General features: G+C 30.6%; 1 pseudogene; it reads right to left on the reverse strand.

Annotated features, from left to right (window-relative positions):
• Positions 1 to 10933: 10933 nt before the first annotated feature.
• LOC129299162 (uncharacterized) lies at positions 10934 to 13965 on the reverse strand (annotated as a pseudogene).
• Between the last annotated feature and the right edge of the window lie 3884 nt (positions 13966 to 17849).

Consider the following 17849-nt stretch of genomic DNA (forward strand, 5'->3'; position numbering starts at 1 on the left):
AAGATGTCGATAGTTATAGATGCAAATATAGAGATTTTTGAGTCTACTGAAATCTAATTTAATTAATATTCACTTATATTTGATAAGTAATAAAATTATAATATATATTTTTTCTTATATTTATTTTATACAGACATTTAATATTTTTTTATTTAATATTATTATAATTTTATATTTATATACAATTTAATATTATTTTATTTAATATTATTACAATTTTATTTTTATTTAATTTTATAATTTTTAAATAGTGAGGGTAACACTACTCTTCTGATAATAGTTTAAAGATAAAATTACACTTTAATTTATGAAAAACGGGTCCTATTAGCTACAATAACGGATGTTTAAACCGAAGGAGCAAAATTGCTCTGATTTAATTAGTTTATAGATAACATTACTATCATGAATAGTTTAAGAGTAACATTGCTCTTGCAAGAATAGTTTAAGAGCAAAATTATATCTTAACCCTTTAATTTATTTATTTTAAATCTAAAGCACACTAAATTCGAAAACTACATTTAATTTCAACTAACTGAAATTGAGTTGGGAGTAATTGCATATCTAATATCTGAACACGAGATTACTGATTAAGCTATCTACTATCATGTTTTCTAATAGAGACACACACTCGTTAGTGTGCAATTTAAATATTATAAGAATTTTTTTAATTTAAATTCAAATTAATTGATAGTATTTGATAGAGAATATTTGATTTTTAAAAATATTTTTCCAGTTGTGATTACCATGTAATTAGTGAAGGTTTTTTTAATTGTTTTCGTGGTAATTATAAACATTTTTTTCTATGATTAATTCTTTTTCACATTTCAAAAACCGCTTCTTTGCCATTGACTTATTCTAGTGGCACCAAGACACCTTGAATAGGACAGATTGCGAGTTCAAATTAGTTAGTAGTTAGTGTTCTGATAAATAATGTGGAGTGTGTGTGGACTTTTCTATGGAAAAAGTGTAGGGTGTGTGAGTAATTTTTTTTAAAAAAAAACTTCTTTACTTTTGTGAAACAAGATGTTGGATACACGGAATTGATGCTTAGAAAAAAATTAAATAGAATTTGATAATATCCTAATGGTGTATATGCATATACATACAATAATCTGGATTAATTCTTAATTAGCAGTGACACATGAAAATGTTGATTCTTATTTAGTTGATTTTTTATTTTAACTCGTTGGAGTTAACCTGCTCCTAATTAAATTGAGCCTCACAAAGGTTCATGCATTGTGGAGGGGCTCTCCAATGATGATTTCTTCAATGATCATATTAATTGTTAGCCTATTTCGCTGCTATTAAAATTAAAATTAATTGTAATTCTGATATTATAATTGTGGGATATATTTTAATCCCTTATGAACAATCCTCTTATATCTTCAGCTATTTTAACTGCCAGATGGTTCCTAGAGTAGAGGCTAAATATGTTATACAGCGCTTGAGTAGATTTGGAAGAACACTTTCATTCTTATGTAACCTTAGTTCCAACAATGGTTACGAAGAAATTCTCTCAATCCCATCATTTTCATAACAATAGCAAAGAGGTAGTCTAGTTTCTTCAAGAATCTGTATCTCCAATTACTATTCTCATATCGAACCAGACCACCACAAGTTGTTAGTCTTTTTGTGTTAATTGATGGATCAACATTTTTTTTTTTAGTGTAGACTATGGTTTGATTCCTAAATTTAAAGCTGATAAGTTGGGCAAGGTGGGCTTATTCGAGCCAGCTTATTTAAATTAAACTTAAATTATCATACTCTTTAAAAAAACTCAAATAATTAAGCTCAACTCTAACTTTTTTTAGGTGTGTTCAAGCTAACCCATCTGGTTTAACCTGAATTACTGACTCTGCATACATACAGAGGTAATATTTTTGACAATTGACCTTATTTGGGCCGAGTTTAAAATATCTACTTTTTAAAAAAGCCTATATAATCAAGTTCAACTCTAACTTTTCTTGAACAGGTTCGGCTTGACCCGTCGTGCTTAACCCGAATTACCGGCTCTGCTTAAACCGTATGTATAGAATATCATTTGTTGAGACTTGGGAGATGTCAACCTCTTAAATAAAACCCTAGTACCTCACAAAATTAGTCCCATGCACTTGTGCTGGGGATGTCCTGTAGAAAGCTAATTAGTTAGTTTTTTTAATATAAAAACCAATTAGATTGTTTTAAGTGGAAACAAATAAGAAAAGTGAAGCGAACGGAAGATCAGAGTTGGCTCCATCAAATCAGCCAAACACAGCGAAGGCAATACGTGCGGGTTTTGATAAAGAGAGAGGGAGCTTTTCATGTGCTTGTTTCATGTGTTTGTTGCAATATAACATCACATCATTGAATCTTCATATCGTTTATATAAATATTGTCCGCAGAGACATCTATACATGACATTATACGTTTTAACAATTATCGAGGCTACTTTTTTTGGCAAGTAAATGTCCATTATCAAATTATAAATGTGTTGGATTTAAGAATATTTTATAAATTTTATGTAACTTTTAGATGATAAATTATTTTTTGTGAGATTTAAGTGTAACTTTTCTTATTTTTTTTAAATAGTTAGAATTTATTTTTAAGAATCAAAATGAATGATATATCAATATGCGATTGAGTCCCACAGTTACAAAAAGGAATAGCCATTTTTGATTTTTCTCCAACTAAACAGTAATGTTTCAAGCATTCAGAACTTATAAGTTAAAGAGAATTTTTACATATTTTAAAAGTTCATGATTCAAAATATTATTTACGCAATAGTTTTAAGATTTAAGATTTTCATTAACCATTTTTTAAATATATATTTAAAACTTATTGTCATTTATATTTTAAAAAATATATAAAATAATATAAACTAAATTTAAACGATTTAACATGTTCATATATATATATATATATATACCAAGTCTTCTTTCCCAGACAAAAAACTAATCTCTAATATAAAAAATGTAAATGCAATTTCTACCAAAAAGAAAAAGAAAAATATAAATACAATATTTAATGCTGGCGGAGTCAATTTAAAGGACCTCAACTTTCATCGGATAAGAAAAAATACAATCAAAAACCCATACTCCCTCTGGTCCCTAAAAATACATTCAACCACCTCGTCAAAATAAAATAAAATAAAGTATTTAAGTTATTAACTTTATTGAAAATAAAATAAGCTTCTAATTTTACTTTATTTAAATTATTTTTTAAATCTACATTATATTCTATTTTATAATTAATGAATTTAAATAAAAATAATATTACAACAACAACAATAGCCTTATTAGCTGAGGTCCGTTACATAGATTATACGACACCATTGTGCTCTATCATTTATTAAGATTTTAAAAATATTATTAATTAGAAGATTTTCATTAATAACTTTTAAAAGTGTTCCCTTTAACCTTCACCAGCCCTTTTTGACATTGCTCAAAATTATATGTTCCACTCTTCTCACAGGTACCTCATGTGGTTTTCTTTGTACATGTCCAAACCACCTTAAAAGATTTTTTAACATTTTTCCTTTAATAGATGTGACGCCTACTTTTTCCTGTATGTTTGCACATCTGTCTCAACATTCTCATCTCTACTACTCTAACTTTATGCTCTTGTTGTTACATTAAAGCCTAACATTCATTACCATATAACATTACTGGTCTTATAGCAGTTTGATAAAAACTTTCCTTTAAATTTATTAGGTACCTTACGATCGTAAATAACTCATTTAGCTTTTCTTCCATTAAATCACATAGCTTGTATCTTATGTGCAATATCTCCATCAATTTTTTATTATGTTGAATAATCGCTTCCAAATATCTAAACTTTTTCACTTGAGATATAATTTGATCATCCAATTTCATCTCCAAATTACTACTCATTGACCTTGTAACATCCTGATTTTTATATAATAAAAAAATTGTGGAATTTAGGTTTTGAGAAAAAAATGATAATAATAGGAATTTATATTATTTGAGGTTATTTAGAAATAATATTATGGTTAGGTATTTAATTATAAATTTAAAAATTTAAATTTAAAACCACATAAGTAATATTTAGTTAAGATATAATACATAAATAATTTTTTTATGTGTGTGTTAAAAAAAAGAAGGTAGAAGGAACAAAAAAAAGGGGGGGTGGAAGGTTGTTGTTTCTAAGTCTCACATTGGTTAGATGAGGGAAGAGAAGAGGTGCCTTCATGTATAAAAAGGAGGGGGTGTGTGCATTAGGAAGCATGAGAGGCTAAGATGCAATTTAAAAAAAATTGCAACTTATGGCCCAAAGGTTTGAATAATTAAATTTAGACCTATAGTTTTTTTTAATATAATTTTGGGACCCACAATCTCATTTTTATATTTTTTTTCTCTCTTCCTCTCACGTTGCTCGGCGTTTTCTTGCAAGGGGGATTATTTTCTTTTTCTTCAGGTATGTTCTAACTTTCCTGTTTAGATTAGCATTTAAAAATTTATTTAATTACAAAATTAATTTTATTGTTATTTTCTAAATAATATTAGCTTTCTAGTGATGTGATTATTTTGTAGGATAGAGTAAATATTCTGATTAGAATTTTTCTATAGAATAGTTAATCTGATGATATGATGGATTAAAAATATAGGTTAAAACTCTTAGAGATATAATAAATATTATAGAATATTTTCTTGAGGTTGAAACTCATGTTTAAGAAGTTTTGAGTTAAAATCTAGATCTATATGGTTGAATTTATGTGGAATCTGAGATGTAGGGATGAACCTCTGATTATTAAATATTTATTTAAGTATGAATAGGTATTTTTGAGGTTATAGAAAGGTGATTTGAGGCTTCAGGATAATTCTAAAATTTTTAATTTATTTTTGGACGAATTTTTAGAATATAGAAGGATGAAGTTGTGATACTAGAAGTGATTTGAGGATAAAAAAATAGTTTATTAGGGTACGAGAATTTTAGAAAAGAATCTAAAAAGTTAAATGAGGCATAAATCTTAAATTAGTGTTAATATGGATTATAAATCTAAGACTTTCTAACTCTTTAAATTAGAGTTATTTATTTTAATGTAAAATTAATATATAGTATTGTGAAATAATTATGTAGATTATATTGACAAAGATAGTGGTGAAAGAAGAGTTGTGAAGGGGAACTTGTTATTCAAAACACAAGGTAATCATTATTAATGTGTTGTGATGAGTGTGTTTGTGAATGGTTATGTGTTGCCTTGTTGTTTGGAAAAATTATGAATTATTGAAAATAAATACTGTTATATACTGGTTTGAAATTATTGCCAAGTGGGTCAAAAATTTATTTTTATTTATCATGATGAGATATTATTGTTCGGATATATTCTTATTTGGATATTTGAATGATGCATGACTTGTCAGGGTATTTTAATGTATGGTGTTAATGGGAATTTCTGTTCGGTTAATTATTACCACGTGGTAAGCTCTCATTGGATCCAATGAGTGGCGTGTCGCTTGGTCCAACTCACCTTTGGCCGGGTGATTTGGCGTCCGAGCATGGCGAAAGGAGGATATAAGGTGCAGTCATGCAATTAAATACTTGTTCGGTTTGTTTGAAAATATTGTTCGGTTAAATGTTTTGTGTGCCCACTTAGCAATCGCATGATTAGTTACATTTGCATGCATCATTACATATTAATTTTTGGTTACTGGGACTTTTAAATCTCATTCCCCGTGGTTAACATTTTTACAGGAGCGAGTCCGGCCGAGAAAGCACCAGAGACGTAACTTTGGTGTATGAGACACCATCTTTTACGTTGCCTCTCATTTTGTATTATGCAATGTATCTTGTGCCAACCTAGGACATATCTTCTTTGTGAAACATGTAAACTCAAATCCTTTTTATTAAATGCATTTATATGACCAAGAGGATTACGTTTGTTCCTCTTGATTCATGACCTGATTTAAATATTATGCCATGAGGATCCTGCCTGTCCCTCATGGTTCTAATTACCTTTTGAGATATTTTAAGACCTGTGGTATATTGTCTTGGATGTACCATGATGGAAATTTTTCTACCATAATAAGGGTATGATAAGGGTTCAATAAAAAAAATAATTTATTGAATTAATAATTTGCGAAAAATCAGTTTGTAAATTTGAGGGTGTTACAGACCTCTTATTAAAATTACAATGTCGATATTCTATCTTACTTTTACTCAAACGGAAACCTTTTGACTCCAATGTCCTTTATAACTCAAGTTTATAGTTAATCTCTTCTCTTGTCTTTGTAATGAGAACTATATCATTCGCAAAAAGCTTACATTTAGAGATTTTCTCTTGAATATGTTCAATCAAAACATCTAAGACTAGGTCAAACAAATAAGGACTTAAAGATGATCCATGATGCAATTCAATCTTTATAGGAAAGTCTTTTATTTCACCACCAAATGTTCTTATATTAGTTTTTACCCCCTCATACATGTCTTAAATAGCTCAAATATAGACAACTCGAACATCCTTCTTTCTCAATCCTTTTTGAAGTATTTCTCTCGATATACGATCATAAGTTTTTTTTTCAATTTAATGAAAACTATATGTAAATCTTTATCTTTGTATTGATACTTTTTCATTAATTTTTTTAGTAGATAAAATGCTTCTATAGTCGCCCTTTCTGGCATGAAGCCAAATTGATTATCAAAAATACCAATTTCTAATTTTAACCTATACTCAATCACTTTCCTACAATTTTATTGTATGACTCATAAGGTTTTTTTTTTTTTGAGCAAAGTATGACTCATAAGTTTAATCTCTCTATAAATAACACAACTATGAATATCTTCTTTATTTTTGTAAATAGGAACTAAAATGCTTTTCCTCCAATTGTCAAGCATTCTCTTGGACTGTAAAATCTCATTAAATAACTTAATTAGCCATCACACTCTTTTTTCACTCAAACATTTTCACACTTTAATAAGGATACAATCAGATTCATTGACTTTATCATTTATTATTTTTTTACGAGCTTCCTTTACCTTCCAATTACATATCCTTTTATAGGATGACAAATTTATTCTCATTTAGGGGTTACTAAATCCTTTAAGTTAGTTGACAAACCTCTATCATTATTGAAATGTTTTAGAAAAGTAGGTCTTCCATATAAAAATATAAATAATACTTTATCAAGTATCTAAAAAACCTTTCTAAAGGCAGCCTATGCTTTATAATAAGGATTAGAGTGTGTATTTAATTGAATATGACGATGTTCAAATTCAAGTTGACAATATATATGGACAATAAATACAAATGTAAGCATGGACCACAAAAGGCTGGAAAATAAGTATAGAAACGAGAACAGTGACTTGCGGGCAGGTAAGCATGAGCGAATGTGATGCATACGTTAAGGTCCACCAAGTGAATGTGCACTGCTTGTGATAATAACCTTATCATAATCAATAAATGAAAGCCACAAATTGCATTCATCTCCTTATCCTTCTCATTATTCAAGAAACTTCATTTTTTTCTTCTTTAAACTAATACCCCCCCCCCCTCTCTCTCCCTATCATTTTCCCACTTTCTTCCATTGATTGCCCCTCCATACCACAAATCTTCTCCATCTTTTAATGTGAACGGAATATATATTTTGATTATTTCTTTTGTCCTCACTTCCAACAATATTTTTTTTTCAATCATCAAACCAATGCAATTATATTCATTTTGACCATTTTCATTTCTACTATCATCTTTTCTCCCACTTTCTTTGTTACTAGCACTACTTTGTTCTTCTTTTTTCCCCCCTCTAAGAACAGATTCTAGAGTTCTCTATACAGTGACATTTAATTAACTGATTAATATAGATCATCAGTCATAAAACTAGATTTATCTTGTTTTATTTTTTAATGAAAGGGAATGGTCATATGAGAGCACATTACATGCTTATCAAAATGTCAACGCCAAGCTGCTTCAATAACAATGCCACCCACCTCTCTCGTTTGAAAGAAGTTATGGGTTTTGAACATCACATTGACATGTTTGTGTGTGTACATGGGTGGATGTATCTTCTTCTCCTTCTTCTTTTTTTATTTTTTTATAGAGAAAGGTGAGATGAGGGGTGACTTAAAAAAAAAATACATGCTCATGAAGATGATAAGTGCAGGATTTTCATTTCAAATCTAGACCATCCTAATTAAATTTAGATGATTTGGATTTTATATTATTCTATTGTTATATTGTAGATATTTTATTACAATAGATATAATTTCATGATCATCATATTTTTAAAATTTTTAAAGATAACTTTATAGTTTTAAAAATTAGAAATTTAAAATTAGACCATCCAAATAAATTTTGAATGATCTAGATTTTACAAACATCATGTGTTCATCGTTGTGAAGAACACTTAGGCCATGTTTGGTAGGTTGGAATTGTGAAGATGGAAATGGAATTGGGATAGGAATCTGAATAAAGTGATGTTTGGTAGATATGAATTACAATTCCTGGGAATCCTGATTCTATGGAAAAAGCTAATTTTGATTCCTTATGTAAATCTATGGAATTGGGAGCAATTCTATGGAATTGTAATGTTTAAGACACTTTTGCCCTCATACAAATTCCAGAAAGACAAATTTGCCCTCAAAAAAAAAAATAAAACCCTCATATGCTAGCAAAAAAAAAAGAAAAAGGGAGTATAAAAGGGTGAATAATATTTTTTCTCATTATATATAAAGCGTTATAATATATATATAAGATGGTATTATATATAATATTTGTATATAATTTATATATTTATAATATTTTTTTGGTATAAGAAGTAGAATTGATTTGTTTGACATTTTTCTTCTAAATCTACATGTTAGTGTATTTATTTTAAAGTAGAAGGGATGGGAACCATTGCCAATTTTATTTTCAAGAAAATGTTCCCTCTGATGATAAAACTTTTTGTTTGGCCCAAGCTAGTGAATAATAGTTACAAATATAATCTATGATTTATATAATATTTTATTAATATATAAAATACATAAGAAAATTGGTACACAATTAATTTTTTATTATGTTTTATTTTAATTTTTATATAGGGGTATTTTTGTCTTTTAAGTATAATTCCATTTCCATGTCTTGCATACCAAACAAAAGTAATGCAAGGATTCCATCTAATTTTTCTGACATACCAAACATACTTTTATAATTCAATTCTATTCCAATTCTGATTCCAATTCTGATTCCAATTCCAATTCCAATTCCATCAAAAACTATTCCATCATACCAAACGGGGCCTTAGTGTGAGTTAGCAAAAAAGATAAGCACCTAATGTGAACCCATAGTAATTAGCAGGATCAATATCAGATTCTATCAGGAGATCGATTGTCATATTTCTTTAAAAAAATGGGCTAACTCTTACATGTGATTCCTTGCTCAATGAAGTCAAGGGGGCAGTAATACTAAAACTTGATTCAATCTCACTGGTCATACAGAGAAACACAAACATTGACAACAATGTCAATTAGGTTTGGTGCGCCAAACATTATCCAATTGGGTAAATTAAGTTCATGATCAGGAGGGTAATGAAATTGTTGAGCGACTACATGATGAAGGCAAATAAAATGTAAAATTTCAACAAATATTTGATAAAAGTTACACTCATCTCCATCAGCGATCACCTCATCAACGTTATCATGAACATTGAAGATTGCTCAAATAATGGATCAAGCTTTTGATTTGTTGCTGTGGGCCACTCAGTTGATGCAACAATTCGTGGAAGTGACATTCAAAGATGGTGCCAAGTCCCAAATGACATGATTATGCAATGAGAAAACGTTAAAGGGTGATATATTCTAAGTGAATTCCTTTTTCTTGATGTCAGAAAAATTTTTCAATACTCCCTTCATCCTAAATTATAAAATAACATTAAAAATTTTTTTATTGCAAACATAAAATAATTTAAAAAAAATAAAATTTTATTAATGATACTTTTTCAATATTATTCTTCAAGTTAAAAGAGAATTGAAATAATATTGCAGCTTAATGATTAAATGTGTAGAGGCATTTTTAAAAGTTTATAAATGTTTTGAAAAACTAAATTTATAAAATATTATTATTATGTTTTATTAGTATGCATAATCTCTTTTCAAATTATCTTATAATTTAAGAAGAAAGGAGCACAACCTAAGAATTTACTTAATTAATAAAGGTGAACATATAGTGTGGACCAACAAAAGAGACAGAGAGAGAGAGAGTCAATTGGCCTAGAGCCAATAATTCAAGAATGTTGAGCTTATTCAGGGGTTGGGATTAAAATGCTTGAGTATATAAAAAAAAAAACCATATAACCAAAACCGCCTTTTAAATCGAATTGTTAAATATTATTTTATTTTTTATTTTATCTAATTTTAATTTTAATTTTTTTAAAAAATTATTATTTTCAATTTTCATCTTATTTTTATATTATTTTATTAATAATGAAAAAATTCAAATATTCAAGTTAAATCTATTTAAATTTGAGCTTAACCCCGGATTTCTTTGTGTTTATTTGGCCAGCCCTAACATATTTTGGACTGGCCCAAATTATGACTCTACTTTAAGGCTTTTATTATGGGCTAAGGCATAAAAATACCCAAATTTTTTTTTAAGAACTTCTAATATCTTTAAATTAACAATAATGCATGAATACTAAATAATTTTATAAAAGAAATCAACCTTCCACAATCTATTCAAATAGCATGATGTTGATAGTTAAATTTAAAGGTAACCATACATTATTGTTGATTTAACAATACCAGAAGCTTCTGGTGAAAAAATTTCATGATATTTACACCCAAATTCTTTCATTACAGCACAAAACATATTTAACCATAATAGGAATTCGAAATCAAGCCATGACAGGGGTCAACAAATTTAACATATTTCAGAACCTATTTGTAGCTCAAAGTACAAAATCTAATCAGCTTGAAGCAATAAATAATAATAGTTGAAGCCATAATATGTAAACAATTGACCAAATTTAAGCATAACGATAGTTCAAAATTTCATTAATACAAGTAGGTAAAACTCCAAAAGGTAACGTAATGATATAAAATTTATAAAAGCAACAATTGATTAGCTAACTAGGTCACATTAAATGGGATGGATGAAGTCAAAAATGAATCCATCATAGGAAAAGTTCCCCTACTTGTTATAGCTGAGAACTTGACCTTGCAAGCACTGAGCATTCAAATTCAGATTCATTTCGTGTGCGGACCAGAAATTCAGCAGAAATTAAAAGATAACTACAATGCTGTGATGCACAAATGAGTTCACAAATTCGACGACCTGAACTCATACAAGACGGCAATGTTATAATTCAAAAAATAGAAATAGAAAATCAAGGAAACATAGTTCCGGATTGATGATCAGGCCCACAGTTATCCTCCTCCTTAACAAGAGTCAATGATGAGAATAATGAAAACCCGCAGGTTTGCTAGTAGAATGTGCATCTGAATTGACAAAATCACTCACTTTTTGCCACAAATGATTCACCCTTTTTTAGCCAGTTTATGTACTGCTCTTGCTCTCTTCTATGCAGGTGGTGGAGAAGGAACATGATCAGGTTTTCTTCAATTCCCTTGTCTATCAAATAGTCTTTGATCGAATCTTGCAACTTAGGGTCCAATTCGCTTCACATGGACATCATAGACAAGACAAGAAAATAGAAAACTATCATTAAAAAGATCCAAACACAAAGATGATGCATTAAGATCAGCTTGTCAAATGACCGAAGAAGCAAACAAGGGCAAGTTCATCTGCTTGTTTTGTGTCTAAAGCAACTTTCTACAGAGCATTAAGTAGTGAAACACTTTCATTATAATCTAGAAAGAACTATGATGAATCAGATACTGTTTGTCAATGAGAAGATTTTAAGTTCTGACCTTAACTTTTACTTTTACAATGCTTACTTTTGTCAATGTGAAGACTGTGTCTTACACAATTACTTTTATCAAACTGCAAATAGCAGTGAGATAAAATTAAACAAGAGAGCTCAGAGTATAGGTTAGATAACATAAGAAATTCAAGAAGGTTGAAACTGTATGGTTTTTAGTAAGAACATAAATATCATGAAGCCAAAATGATGTTGGAATACAAACATCAGTTGAAGGCACAGTTTTCAAATTCAGCAGAGCTAGATTCATGACGAGTAAGCTCAGAAAGATATTTGATAGCTATAAGTTTACAGTAATATTGGTCACAGCATGTTGTTTTAAAGTCCACAATTCATTTGTTAACTAAGGCAATGGAAGACAACTGAACAGTTTGGCAGAGAGGGCTTCAAGGTAAATTCTGCAAAGGACAAGCCCATCATATAAAAATGAAGGTACAGAAGAACTAAACAAAATTTATTAGTTAATGGAAGTTCTATAAAGAGTAGAAGAGATAAGAGGAGAGGTTAGAATAAGCTGAGTACGCCAAATAATCCGACAGAAGCAAATTAGATCAGTTAAAAAAAAAAAGGGTGGGGAGGCATTTAGAATAAGTAAATCTTCCACATCAATCTAACATATCAGGAACACTGTATACTTAACATAAATCCACTTCTTCCTGAAACAGAAGAGTCATTTCCTTTAATTGACTCAGTATTCACTAAGCACGGCCTATTGGCCTTTAAAACTCTAAAGCCTCCCAGACTCTACCTTGTCAACAGAAGAGTCATTTCCTTTAACTGACTCAGTATTCACTAAGCACGGCCTATTGGCCTTTAAAACTCTAAAGCCTCCCAGACTCTACCTTGTCCTTCCAAAGCTAAGTCAAATGCAGAAATAGCATTGACATTTTTGTCCAATTCCTATAGAGATATAAGTGGAATTATTTAACAAGTTACCCTGAAGATGAATGAAATATACAAAAGCAAACCACTTTTTGGCTGGATTATGCACATTAACACCTGGAGTGTTGCCTAAGCCAATTAAGTAAAACTTTAAAACAGAGGACAGATGCATATAAACAAGAGAGAAAGATAACCCAGGCAGATAAGCACGTGTGGTGTCTTACCTAAATTGGGGGCCTCTGTAAATGGAAGACCCCAGACATCTTGGTGATGCGAGATAATAAGCACTCTTTATGTCAAAGTCTGGTTCATTGATAGATTTCTCAAAAGCACGACAGTTGAATTGCAACATGGAGCTCAGAGCTGGCTTTTTTACAAATACATTCATAAGAATATCCCTCGGAAATGTACCCCCTCTTTCATATGTAGATGCTGGGCCAAGAATCGCTGAAACCGCAATCTCCTCACATGAATTGCATCTTTTTCCGCAAAACTACATCTTTGGAATGTGGTGAATCCCAGTCCAGCAAAAAGTCTCCCAAGGAACCAAATATTTTATCAGCCTGTATCCATGACGGCGCATATATAACCCAGCAAGTTCTTAGATAAACACACAACTATGTAATCATGTTTATGTACAGACAAATACATTCTTGAAATGTCCATGATGAACCATACAATGCACCCGCAAGCACAGTTATATCCATCCTCTCTGTGTGCTACAAAACGTGGGAACTAGCAATTCACATCAACTAGAATCATTTCCAAAGAGTGGTTCAGAAACCAGCAGAACCATATTACACCAATACCATTGACCATTCTGGGTCTAGTGATCGATGTTGAGTATTCATCAACTAACGTGCAAAGAGAACTAGACTCTTTCCAGCTCCAAAGGAGCGTAACGAGTAAAAAATTGCTGCGAAGTTTTTATGAAAGAAGATTGGGAACAAAATACGGAGGCTACTATTTTTAAAGCATTGGGATTTCAGAAGAGTAAAAGAAGAATCAACAGAGACAGAGATAGAACCTTGAAGGGATTAGAATTGAGTTCGAATTCGATCTCGGATTTCAAGACCTTGAGTAATTCCAGGTCTTGAACAGCTTCCAAACCCTTTCTCAGCTCTTTCAACTTCGGCGCCATGCTTTCTCTCTCAAACAATATGAATTTCGTAGCCTAATGCCTTCGATTACCCCTCGGCTGCAGGTGTTTCATTTTCCTTGCTTTGCCTTTTTTTTTTCTGTTTCTTTTTTCCAATAGCAAATTATATGTAAAATTTTCTATAATCAATATTAGGAAAAATTAATGTACAGATTCTGATTCTCATAAATTTCCTTTGTTCATTAAACATCAGATTGGTGCGTCTCTCCTGGAGGAGACCCTTTCATTCTAGCATCCTGATCATACATAGTTCTGCAAAAAATCTTCGCCTATTCTTTTTCATAAGAATCTTCACCTATATAATTTATTTTATTTTAATTAAAAACTTATAATTTGTCCACTAAATTTATTAATTTATGAATGTTATAATTATTAAAGAACCTTTTAAAACAAAAACACTTTTAAAATTTACAGAAAAATTGATTAAATATTTTTAGCCCAAAAAGTAAGAAAATTATAGTTAATGCAATGCTTTTTATTAAAATTATATACATATTAGATAACATAACTTAATTATATAAATTTTGAATAATAAAAATTAACTAATTAATGGTAAGGTTATATAATATTTTAATAAAAATATAAAAGTTTTTTATTTTCTTAGGGGTGTTTAGCTTGGACCCGTCTGATTGGCCCGATATTGTCTCGATCATATTGTGACTAGTCTTGTCCCGGCTCAAAAAATAATTATATTGGGACACGAGATTACCATCGGGATATCCCTTCCATTCTTGAATATATATATATTATTTTTTATTTTAATATATTAATTATATTAATATAATTCATGCTTATATTAATTATATCAATTATAATTTTAATACTTGTAATTTTATTTAAAACTAAAATTTTTTTATATTGATAATTTTAATGATATGGGGTAAACATGGCGATATCTTTTTTTTATAATATATTAATTATATTAATATATTTATTCTTATATCTATCTATTTAATAACTTTTATTTATAATGTGTTTTGCTTTATTTTTAGAAGAGTAATTAGCTTAGTACATCTCCACTAAAGTAGAAGAATAATGATTTGATGTTGTGCTTGATTTGCTTGTTGTTTCTAATCTTATAGCATAAAAATCACTTGTATTTGCTATTATAATGTGTAATTGTGATTAATATAATTCAATAATTGACTTTAAATTATTGTGATTTATGTACTTGTGTTGTTTTGATTTTAAACTTAATAAATTATATGATTTAAAATTTTAATGAATGTTATTATCCACATCTTTCTTCGATATTATCCCATTTATCAGGACAGTTAGACGTTCCGATCTTATATCCGGTCCCGTCCTGACTCTTAATGGGACGGGACAGGACATGGGATCAAAATTTAGTCCTGATCTTTTTTCGAAATGGACACGGGACACGAGACAAGTATCTCGGTCTTGTCTGTCCCGTGAACACCTCTATTTTTCCTCATCATCTAAAAATAAAATATTAGATCCCTCAGATGTAGATTTACTTGTTAAAGTGGATATGGAGATTCAATGTCAGTTATCTCTACAACTTTTTGTTCAATACCTACAATAAATATAAACCAAATTATGTCATTATCAATCAAAAGTGTGTGTGTGTGTGTGTGTGTGTGTGTAAAATAACTAGGTTTATTAGGTTTGAAGGGTCACTTAAGACCGAACTTTTTTTTGCAGGACTTATTAGGACCAGGCCTTCAAATTCGGTTACTATAAAAAATTTATTTTTTAAAACTCAAACCCTATTTAAACAGGGCCTCTAGGTTTAGCCTTTATTCTCAACTCTCGATGCAGGTCCATAGTAGCTCCTTGTATCAAGTGGAAAGCGTCATTGTAGGAGTCTAAGTATAAAGCAGATCCTTCAAAACCCTCTATCCCAGCCATACCTTAGCTCCATTAAAAACGCCTAAACTTTCCCTTTTTAAAGCATCTCCTTTATGCAACTTCAGCATAAAAGCTCTTAAGATATTCCCATGTTCATCCTTGAATATACCACCACAACTGGTAGATTAGGTTTGGCATGAAAATGCCCCGTCGACAAACAGCTTGCTTCATCTTCACTTCCTTCCAAGTTCCTAGGGGCTATAAACTCCTTTTGAGCATGTAAATTAATCATGTTCATTTTCCTATACGTGTTCTTCATACAACACAGAATGGCTACCATTTAAGAGTCGATGGCTGCACTCGAGGTAACTCGATTATGGAATACACATTTAATATTTCTTCAGCGCCAAATCAACCAGCATACTACAGAAAACCAATTACCCCAGCCTTCTTCCAGTTCTCCTACATCCTCCATGATGTTATAGTTGCACCACTCTTAAAGGTGAATGTTAAAAAAAACTAATCAATTTTTTTAGGCCGGAGGAACCTCAACCAGATCTTTCACAGTGTTGGGCTATCTCTAAAAACATATAGGGCACCTTCATCCTCTGAGTGGTACCATGTACACACCGCGTTCATATGTAACTTCCACCTCACATGCACCTGGTTTGTCATAAGTCGGTCATGTAACATCAATCACATGAAAGATTTGCACTGGTGTGGTATTTTTAATTTCCAGATAGTCCATAAATCTTCTTATTTATTTACATATTTGACCATTATTTTTCTTCAAATATTGTTTCAAAATTTTTCACCAAATTTGTATATTAAGTACGCCAAAAATATATTTTCAGGATATTTAAATTGGAAAATCTTTTTTTCAAGAAAATTCAAAACTCTAAGGAGTTTGTGCATGGCCATGTAAGGGTGAGCAAAACTGAACCGAAATCAAAAATTGAATCGGATTTTTATTATTTAATTCAGTCTATTTGATTTTTCAATTCAATTCAGTTTTTTATTTAAAAATATTTCAGTTGATCGGTTGGTTTGGTTAGTAAAATTTAAAATCGAATAGACCGAACCAACCGAATTATATATAACTTATTAATTCATAAATTATTTTATTTTATTATTTTAATTTATATTTAAATAAAAATAATAAAAATGTAAAAGTTGAAAGACACCTTAACCCATAAGTCATAACCCGCCTCAGTCTGGATAGACCATAGCCTCAGCCCTTACTCAGCCTGTCTCAACCTCTCAAACTCTCAACTCTCAGATCTCAACTCGCAAGTTGTCTCTCGCCGTCGCATAGCCTCACCGGTCGCTCTCTCTCATCACTTATCAGTCATCTCTCTCGTAGCTCAGGTCATCACAGCCTCACTCGATTGCCCTGTCTTAACCTCTCAGACTCTCAACTCTCAGATTGCAAGTCGTCTCCCTCAAGCCATTGCCGTTCGCATCTCTCACATCTTATCGTTCACATCTCAAGCTAATTATTCACAGCTCGCATTTTCTATCTCTGTTCTCGCATCTCAATCTCTCTCTTGCCCTTGCGTCACTAAACTCACTGAGACACTGAAGGCAAGAGGCTGCTTAGATCTGTGAAACACAGAACCCTAAGTTCGAAGGATGATCTGCGTAAAGCATTTTAACAAGTTTTTTGCTTCTTCCCTCGAAATGTAGCTCTTCCTCTCTCTCCCTTTGATTTGGTTAGTTCTCGTTGTCTTGATCTACCATGCCCAAGATCTAGTTGTTTCATAAGAGTTCTAATTGCTTCCTCTGTGAGTCCACACTATGAACTTCATGCTTGATTATGCATTGTTGAGGTTCTTTGGGATTCATGTCGTTATTAGCTGTGAAGTTCACTATAGCTTGACAGTGAGTTTTCTTTAGTTCATCTTCCGTCTATGTCTTTACTTCTTTGCTCTTTTTTGTTTATGTGGTGTGTTCCTTTCAAGCCAAAATGCAACAAAAGGAAATGTTATTGGGAAGTTAATTGACTGCTTGTGTTCTTTGCTCTGTCTCTACTCTGTATTTATTTATTTTTTATTGCTATGTGTTCTTAAAGATGTCTTCTCAAGCTGAAGCTATGGCTACAAATCAAACTGAAGTTAACAAAGAAAACAAAGCCCAGTAGCATCGAG

This window comes from Prosopis cineraria, unplaced genomic scaffold, assembly GCF_029017545.1.
Source record: "Prosopis cineraria cultivar Desert tree isolate PC_DT_omini unplaced genomic scaffold, ASM2901754v1 PC1060, whole genome shotgun sequence".
NCBI lineage: Eukaryota > Viridiplantae > Streptophyta > Magnoliopsida > Fabales > Fabaceae > Prosopis > Prosopis cineraria.